This window comes from Bufo gargarizans, chromosome 10, assembly GCF_014858855.1.
Source record: "Bufo gargarizans isolate SCDJY-AF-19 chromosome 10, ASM1485885v1, whole genome shotgun sequence".
NCBI classification, from domain to species: domain Eukaryota; kingdom Metazoa; phylum Chordata; class Amphibia; order Anura; family Bufonidae; genus Bufo; species Bufo gargarizans.
Genome location: NC_058089.1, coordinates 132,183,829 through 132,194,220, shown reverse-complemented (window position 1 = coordinate 132,194,220; position 10,392 = coordinate 132,183,829).

The window sequence follows — 10,392 nt, the reverse complement described above, 5'->3', positions numbered from 1 at the left end:
GCTTTTTCACACCTGCGTTCTTGTCTTCCGGTATAGAGTTCCGTGGTCGGGGATCTATGCCGGAAGAATCCTGATCAGTTTTATCCTAATGCATTCTGAATGGAGAGAAACCCGTTCAGGATGCATCAGGATGTCTTCAGTTCCGGAACGGAACGTTTTTTGGCCGGAGAAAATACCGCAGCATGCTGCGGTATTTGCTCCGGCCAAAAATCCTGAAGACTTGCCGCAAGGCCGGATCCGGAATTAATGCCCATTCAAAGGCATTGATCCGGATCCGGCCTTAAGCGTCGTTTCGGCGCATTGCCGGATCCGACGTTTAGCTTTTTCTGAATGGTTACCATGGCTGCCAAGACGCTAAAGTCCTGGCAGCCATGGTAAAGTGTAGCGGGGGAGCAGCATACTTACCGTCCGTGCGGCTCCAGGGGCGCTCCAGAGTGACGTCAGGGCGGCCCACGCGCAGGGATGACGTGATCGCATGGCACGTCATCCATGCGCATGGGGCGCTCTGACGTCACTCTGGAGCGCCCCAGGAGCCGTGCGGACTGTAAGTATACCGCTCCCCAGCTCCCCGCTCCTACTATGGCAACCAGGACTCTGCGCAGACCCTGCAGCTCCTCACTCTGCGCAGACCCTGCAGCTCATCAACCTGCGCAGACCCTGCAGCTCATCAACCTGCGCAGACCCTGCAGCTCCTCACTCTGCGCAGACCCTGCAGCTCCTCACTCTGCGCAGACCCTGCAGCTCCTCACTCTGCCCAGACCCTGCAGCTCCTCAACCTGCGCAGACCCTGCAGCTCCTCGACCTGCGCAGACCCTGCAGCTCCTCACTCTGCACAGACCCTGCAGCTCCTCAACCTGCGCAGACCCTGCAGCTCCTCACTCTGCACAGACCCTGCAGCTCCTCACTCTGCGCAGACCCTGCAGCTCCTCACTCTGCGCAGACCCTGCAGCTCCTCACTCTGCCCAGACCCTGCAGCTCCTCAACCTGCGCAGACCCTGCAGCTCCTCACTCTGCACAGACCCTGCAGCTCCTCACTCTGCAGACCCTGCAGCTCCTCACACTGCCCAGACCCTGCAGCTCCTCACTCTGCCCAGACCCTGCAGCTCCTCACTCTGCGCAGACCCTGCAGCTCCTCACTCTGCGCAGACCCTGCAGCTCCTCACTCTGCGCAGACCCTGCAGCTCCTCACTCTGCGCAGACCCTGCAGCTCCTCACTCTGCGCAGACCCTGCAGCTCCTCACTCTGCGCAGACCCTGCAGCTCCTCAACCTGCGCAGACCGTGCAGCTCCTCACACTGCCCAGACCCTGCAGCTCCTCACTCTGCGCAGACCCTGCAGCTCCTCACTCTGCGCAGACCCTACAGCTCCTCACTCTGCGCAGACCCTGCAGCTCCTCACTCTGCGCAGACCCTGCAGCTTCTCAACCTGCGCAGACCCTGCAGCTCCTCGACCTGCGCAGACCCTGCAGGTTTTCACTCTGCGCAGACCCTGCAGCTCCTCAACCTGCGCAGACCCTGCAGCTCCTCACTCTGCACAGACCCTGCAGCTCCTCACTCTGCGCAGACCCTGCAGCTCCTCACTCTGCGCAGACCCTGCAGCTCCTCACTCTTCCCAGACCCTGCAGCTCCTCACTCTGCAGACCCTGCAGCTCCTCACTCTGCGCAGACCCTGCAGCTCCTCACTCTGCCCAGACCCTGCAGCTCCTCAACCTGCGCAGACCCTGCAGCTCTTCACATTTTGGCTGCCAAGGCCAGACTCACTGGATGATGCAATCAGACACCACTCTCCTGCTAAGGAGGGTACAATCTTCCCATTTTCAGCTCTTGGGATCACATTCAAAGCATGGAAAGTACATTAACCGTCAATTGAAGATATTAACCCTTTTAGCAGAGAACCACTGGGTCACTGAATTTGAGCCACAGAATACGAGGCTGATCTTTGCATGCAGTGGATCCTGTGGATATACCCACGTTTAATGTAATAAAGTCAGGCGGTTCCCGTGCCAGGAATGAACATTCTCAAATCTCCCCCCCCCCCAAAGAAATCAGGGGGCAAAAAATCTGTGTTGCGTGTCCTACTATTCCCACATAAGTCAGTGGGCAGTTAGTTACATTAGGCAATTTTTGCTATTGATTTTGGGGTAGAAAACCCCTAAATCCGGGGTCAGGCCCGCGGGACACATTTGTCATGAATTTCCCCCTATGTATTGTAAAGAGTGAAATCTGCAGCATAAACTGCCCGCCGCGGATGTACGGCTGGGGCCACGTGGCAATCTCGGCCATGATCCCCATCCTGCGACCACATAGGCGCAGTGCCTCCACTGAAGTGGATGGTGTTGTATCGGACTTACCGCTATCCCAGAAACCCATGTGGAATGTTTTTGCGATTCTGGTACTGCCGCACCCCCGTTCACTTCAATAGCAGCACTGCTTCATGGCGATCTTAGGGTACTTTCACACTTGCGGCAATCCAGACGCAAACTGATGGCATTTGTCAGACGGACCGGATCCATCTTACAAATGCATTGAAATACTGGATCCGTCCCTCCGGAATCATCCGGAAAAATGGATCCGGTATAAAAATTATATATTTTTCATTTATAAAGGTCTGCGCATGTGCAGACAGGAAAGCCAGATCCGTTTTGCCAGAACACTTAATGCCGGTATTTGGTATTTTCGGGCAGAGAGAAAACTGCTGCATGCTGCGGTATTTTCTCCGTCCAAAAAACGTAAGAGGGACTGAACTGCTGCATCCTGGACGGATTGCTCTCCATTCAGAATGCATTAGGATAACCCTGTGAAGGAACTCAATACCGGAAAACAAAAATGCTGGTGTGAAAGTAGCCTTAGCTGTCGCGCTGAGGTCACCGTGTAGCTCCAACCTAACGTCTGCACCGCGGGTTCATTTCGCTGTGGATTTCGTACTCGGACTGACAATTTCTAAATCTCTTTGCTCCTTCTGGGAAACGCTGCAGATTTGCCAAACAGAATTCGCTACGGAAAATCTGTGGCATAATTTGCTGCAGAAAATCCACGAGTTCGCTGCGTATACCAGACCTTCATGACACTGCATGCGATGTCATATTTGGCATGCAATTATTACTTCACTAATTTTAACATATAATTACCTCCCTCAGCGGATCTATCCAGATATGAACTAAATGACGTAATCAGCTATGAAGGAACCCAGTAGATCTGAAATCGTGACCCGCGCAAGGACGAAATCGAGCAGATGACGTAATCACCTGAGCCTCTAGGGCGGGAAACCATCAATCAGCCAGTGCGAGGCGCCGTGTCTGCCGGGGGGCGGGGCTTCACCTGAGGCAGAGTTGTAGACTGAGCGGCGCCATTTTGTGTCAGGCTCCAGTCAGAACGGTGCTATTGCTGGAGGGGCGCCGCCGTCCACAACACCTCACGGGTGAGGAGAATGTGACGTATAATGGCGCTGTGAGCGTACAATCACCACAGGGTTAGCCGACGGGTCGCTGGTTGTCGGTCCCTTTCCGCTAGAGGCAATTTCCGCGGACATTATTTGGAAATGTATGAGCTCGGGGCATTAGATGGCGGCAGGAATGTGACGTCTTCCCAGATCCCTACAGCTCCCTATGTGTGATAATGTGTCATTACCTCCTGTAACCGTGTATTTGGTGGGACTTGTATTCAGTCGGTGTTTGTATTGTCTGCTATACGATTTTGGGGGTCCCTTACTATCAGTTCCATGCCATTTTTTTGCGTAAAATAAGTTGCAAGACCTCAACTTTCTTTTATATTTGTGCCCATGCCGATTTTGCCCTGTGCTCGCCACAGGAGCCCCGGCAAATTTACTAACATGTATGTAACTGTTGGCTATAGACTAGTCCAGTCAGTGGCCTTCAGGTGGGGGCAGAGTAGTCTTTGGTCCTGGTGAGGCCCGCACCTCGACATAAATTAGGAGCTTCCTCCAAAAGACCGGTTTGAAAAACCCTTCCTTTGATAAATGATCTCCTCCTATACGATGGCGTTCCTCAGCAGAAGTCCTGTGAACATCCTTTGATCTGGCAGTGTATGACCTGATAATCCGCCATGCAAGGAATAGTCTGCGCCGGATGTGCAGTAATTGACCTGGTAGTCCGGCGCTCTGTCGGAGTCCCTGACACAAGGTTAGCGCACCCATGACAAACACTCGCCGGCGCGGCGCCTACATCATTGACGACATTGCAGGAAAGGCGTCCAGTAAGGGCGTATTCAGATGGAGCGCTTTAGTTGCAGGTGAAACACATTTATTTAACGTTCACGTGTACAAACCGCGTCCGTGCTGTAAATCTGTCTAAAAAGGTTTTGAAGCCCTTTTAACCACACCATGTGAATATGCCCTAATTCACAATATTTGTGAAATTGTGTGTATTCACCCTTCACTGCGGTTGCGGTTTTTACAAGTGAACCACATTCATTCAGCGTGTTTCACCTGTGAAAACAGCGATTGTGTCAAAACCACGACAAAAACCCATGTGCTTTCCTCAGCCACTACATGGGACATATGATTACATGTGGGTCATGGGACTGTACATGGGACTATACGTGGGTCATGGGACTATACGTGGGTCATGGGACTGTACATGGGACTATACGTGGGTCATGGGACTGTACGTGGGTCATGGGACTGTACATGGGACTATACGTGGGTCATGGGACTGTACATGGGACTATACGTGGGTCATGGGACTGTACAAGGGACTATACGTGGGTCATGTGACTACATGGGACTATACGTGGATCATGGGACTATACGTGGATCATGGGACTGTACATGGGACTATACGTGGGTCATGGGACTGTACGTGGGTCATGGGACTATACGTGGGTCATGGGACTACATGGGAATATATGTGGGTCATGTGACTGTACATGGGAATATATGTGGGTCATGTGACTACATGGGACTATACGTGGGTCATGACTGTACATGGGACTATACATGGGTCATGTGACTACATGGGAATATATGTGGGTCATGTGACTGTACATGGGAATATATGTGGGTCATGTGGCAATACATAGACATGTGACTATATTTCCACCACCCATGCTCCGGTGGATAATCAGCATTTTACTATAATGTCTATATTGTAATGTTTCTTTTATATTGTTAGGCTGGGGCTCAGCCACCCATCCATCTGTGGCTTAATAATGATCTTTATTTATATAGCGGCAACATATTCCACAGCGCTTTATAATCAGGGGGTGCAAATAACATTGCAGCAACAGGTCAACAATTAAAACGAGAAATGAGGGCTCTGCTCACAAAAGCTTACAATCTATGTGGAGATGGGGGTGAGACTACAGATAGAAGTGCTTGTTTTGTACAATGGTCCAGCCATCTTAACACAATGGGGGAATAGATATGAATCTGCATGAGCAGTCACCAGCTGGTATCTGTAGTGCTTCTGAGTGTATAGGGTATGGTGGATGCTGATAAATCAGGTTCAGAGGAGTAAGGCTGCTTCCACACCAGCGATTTTGCTGGAAACTTCAGTCACAATTATACAACCGTCTGCATCCATTATGAATGGATCCGGTTGTATTACCTTTAACCGATCCAACATGAACTCCATTTAAAGTCAATGGGGGACGGATCCGTTTTCTATTCTGTCAGAGAAAATGGATCCGTTCCCATTGACTTACATTGTGTGTTAGAACGGATCCTGACAGCATTATTTTGTCTGCGATGGGGACGCAACCAAATGGAGCGGAATGCATTCTGGTGCATTCCATTTAGTTCAGTTCAGTTTTCTCCCTATTGACACTGATTTGGATCAAAACAGAAGGGTTTACCCCCATTATTAGCGGAAAGGGAAAGCGCAAGTGTGAAAGTAGCCTAATTCTGAATGGGGGGGGGGTGAAGAAGGGTTTGATCAGAGGTTGAGATAGGCTAACCTAAAAAGATGTGATTTTAGGGAGTGCCTAAAATTGTATATGTTGTGAATTGATCTAATTGTTTGGGGGTAGAGCATTCCAGAGAACTGGTGCAGCTCAGGAGACGTCTTGGAGTTGGGAATGAGAGCTTTGGATTACGGTGGATGCTGCGTTTTTTTTGTCTGGCTGCCTCTCAGCTTGTTTGCCGTGCTGCGGCTGGACCTCTGGGCTGCCCCATTATAGTGAATGGAGCCAGAGAGGACTTCCGGCTGCTCAGTGGGCTAGCATTAGCACAGATCTGGCAGGCTCTTCCCCCACCAGAACAGCCTGCCGGACCCTGCTGCCGCAAGTGTGAAAGTAGCCTAAGTCATTAGGTGAACAAAGAGCACTAAGGTGGTAAACAGATCTGTGAAGAGCACGGGTAGGATGGTAGACGGAGGAGATGTAGGGGGTGCAGCACTGTGGAGAGCACAGGTAGGATGGTAGACAGAGATGAGGAGGAGATGTAGGAGGTGCAGCACTGTGGAGAGCACAGGTAGGATGGTAGACAGAGATGAGGAGGAGATGTAGGGGGGTGCAGCACTGTGGAGAGCACAGGTAGGATGGTAGACAGAGATGAGGAGGAGATGTAGGGGTGCAGCACTGTGGAGAGCACGGGTAGGATGGTAGACAGAGATGAGGAGATGTAGGAGGTGCAGCACTGTGGAGAGCACAGTTAGGATGGTAGACAGAGATGAGGAGGAGATGTAGGGGGTGCAGCACTGTGGAGAGCACAGGTAGGATGGTAGACAGAGATGAGGAGGAGATGTAGGAGGTGCAGCACTGTGGAGAGCACAGGTAGGGTGGTATAGAGATATGAGGAAATGTAGGGGTTCAGCACTGTGGAGAGTACAGGTAGGATGGTATAGAGCAGTGATGGCTAACCTTAGCACTCCAGCTATGGTGAAACTACAACTCCCAGCATGCTCCATTTATTTCTATAGAGTTCTGAGAGCAGCCAAGCAAGCGGAGCATCTTGGAAGTTGTAGTTTTACCACAGCTGGAGTGCCATGGTTAGCCATCATTGGTATAGAGAGGAGATGTAGGGGATGCAGCACTGTGGAGAGCGCAGGTAGGATGGTATAGAGAGATGAGATGTAGGGGTGCAGCACTGTGGAGAGTACAGGTAGGATGGTAGACAGAGATGAGGGAGGAGATGGGGTGCAGCACTGTGAAGAGCGCGGGTAGGATGGTAGATAGAGATGAGGAGGAGATGTAAGGGGTGCAGCACTGTGGAGAGCACAGGTGGAGATGTAGCGGTGAAGCACTGTGGAGAGCATGGGTAGGATGGTAGACAGAGATGAGGAGGACATGTAGGGGGTGCAGCACTGGAGAGCACAGGTAGGATGGTAGACAGAGATGAGGAGGAGATGTAAGGGGTGCAGCACTGTGGAGAGCACAGGTAGGTGGAGATGTAGCGGTGAAGCACTGTGAAGAGCATGGGTAGGATGGTTGAGAGAGAGATGAGGAGGAGATGTAGGAGGTGCAGCACTGTGAAGAGCACGGGTAGGATGGTTGAGAGAGATGAGGAGGAGATGTAGGAGGTGCAGCACTGTGCAGAGCACGGGTAGGATGGTTGAGAGAGATGAGGAGGAGATGTAGGAGGTTCAGCACTGTGCAGAGCACGGGTAGGATGGTAGAAAGAGATGAGGAGGAGATGTAAGGGGTGCAGCACTGTGGAGAGCACAGGTAGGATGGTAGACAGATGTAGGGGGATGCAGCACTGTGGAGAGCACAGGTAGGATGGTATAGAGCAGGGGTAGGCAACCTCCGGCTCCCAGCTGTTGTGAAACTACAATTCCCAGCATGCTCCATTCATTTCTATGAGAGTTCTTAGAAGAGCAGAGCAAGTATGCATACTGGGAGTTGTAGTTTCACAACAGCTGGGAGCCGGAGGTTGCCTACCCCTGGTATAGAGAGATGAGGAGGAGATGTAGGGGATGCAGCACTGTGGAGAGCACAGGTAGCATGGTAGACAGAGATGAGATGTAGGGGTGTAGCACTGGAGAGCAGGGGTAGAATGTTAGAGAGCAGGAGGAGATGTAGGAGGTTCAGCACTGTGCAGAGCACGGGTAGGATGGTTGAGAGAGATGAGGAGGAGATGTAGGAGGTGCAGCACTGGAGAGCACGGGTAGGATGGTAGACAGAGATGAGGAGGAGATGTAGGGGGTGCAGCACTGGAGAGCACGGGTAGGATGGTAGACAGAGATGAGGAGGAGATGTAGGAGGTACAGCACTGGAGAGCACGGGTAGGATGGTAGACAGAGATGAGGAGGAGATGTAGGGGGATGCAGCACTGTGGAGAGCACAGGTAGGATGGTATAGAGAGATAAGGAGGAGATGTAGGGGATGCAGCACTGTGGAGAGCACAGGTAGGATGGTATAGAGAGATGAGGAGGAGATGTAGGGGATGCAGCACTGTGGAGAGCACAGGTAGGATGGTATAGAGAGATGAGGAGGAGATGTAGGGGATGCAGCACTGTGGAGAGCACAGGTAGGATGGTATAGAGAGATGAGAAGTAGGGGTGTAGCACTGGAGAGCAGGGGTAGAATGTTAGAGAGCAGGAGGAGATGTAGGAGGTTCAGCACTGTGCAGAGCATGGGTAGGATGGTTGAGAGAGATGAGGAGGAGATGTAGGGGGTGCAGCACTGGAGAGCACGGGTAGGATGGTAGACAGAGATGAGGAGGAGATGTAGGAGGTGCAGCACTGTGGAGAGCACAGGTAGGATGGTAGACAGATGTAGGGGGATGCAGCACTGTGGAGAGCACAGGTAGGATGGTATAGAGAGATGAGGAGGAGATGTAGGGGATGCAGCACTGTGGAGAGCACAGGTAGGATGGTATAGAGAGATGAGATGTAGGGGTGTAGCACTGGAGAGCAGGGGTAGAATGTTAGAGAGCAGGAGGAGATGTAGGAGGTGCAGCACTGTGCAGAGCACGGGTAGGATGGTTGAGAGAGATGAGGAGATGTAGGGGGTGCAGCACTGGAGAGCACGGGTAGGATGGTAGACAGAGATGAGGAGGAGGTGCAGCACTGGAGAGCACGGGTAGGATGGTAGACAGAGATGAGGAGGAGATGTAGGAGGTGCAGCACTGTGGAGAGCACAGGTAGGATGGTAGACAGATGTAGGGGGATGCAGCACTGTGGAGAGCACAGGTAGGATGGTATAGAGAGATGAGATGTAGGGGTGTAGCACTGGAGAGCAGGAGGAGATGTAGGGGGTCACTTTTTGGGAGTTTCTACTGTAAGGGTGCATCAGCGGGGCTTCAAATGGGACATCGCATTTAAAAACCAGTTCAGCAAAATCTGCCTTCCAAAAACCATGTGGTGTTCCTTTTCTTCTGCGCCCTGCCGTGTGACCTTACATCAGTTACGACCACGTGTGATGTTTCTGTAAACCGCAGAATCTGGCCTCTTTCACACGACCGTATGGCTTTTTCGGTATTTTGTGGTCCGTTTTTTCACTGATCCGTGTTTTTTGGTTCCGTTTCCGTGGCCGTGTGTCTTATAAAGCGGATACTTCGCTGGCTGCTATGCTGCACAGCGCGGCCAATGAAGTATCAGTGTGGAGGGAGGATGCGGGGACACTCATGGCAGGGCCCGGTGCAGTGACTCTGCTCTAATACACCTGGCCCCGCAACTGTTAAATACATTCAATCCGATCTATATCTAAATGTATACGCACTGTTCGCTACTTACTGTAGTACAGTAAGTATAGCATTAAGACGGCACAGACCGGTGTTCTGCCAAATCTCTATACCTTGCGAAAAGTCTATACCGGAAGTGATGCAGCCGCACCGGAAGTGACACAGCCGCACAGTAATCAGCTGGAAGAGGGTGTGCGTGGCGTTGCGCAGGCGCACATCCACTAGCTCAGCAAAGAATTATTGCAGCGCCGCGATAGAAGTACTTCGTACACTGCGCGTGCCCACTTATGGGTATCTTTCATCAGATCTCCCTACCCCTGAGTGCGCACGCGCCCACAAATCATCAGTTGCAGGCGGTGAGGTCGGTATCCAGCACTTAGCTCTGCGGTAAGGATAAACTGCAACTGATGATTTGTGGGTGCGTGCGCACTCAGGGGTAGGGAGAGCTGATGAAACATTTTGCGCTGCAAAATCTCTATACCCCTAAGTGCGCACGCGCGGTGTACGAAGTACTTCTATCGCTGCGCTGTAATAATTCTTTGCTAAGACGGTGGATGTGCGCTTGCGCAGCTCCGTGCACACCCTCCTCCAGCTGATTACTGTGCTGCTGCATCACTTCCGGTGCTGCAGTGTCGCTTCCGGTATAGACTTTTCGCAAGGTATAGGGATTTGGCAGAACACCGGTAGCTCCCTCGGTCATGCGCCGCCTGCCGCAGCTCCCTCGGTCGTGCCCCGCCTGCCGCAGCTCCCTCGGTCGTGCCCCGCCTGCCGCAGCTCCCTCGGTCATGCCCCGCCTGCCGCAGCTCCCTCCTCA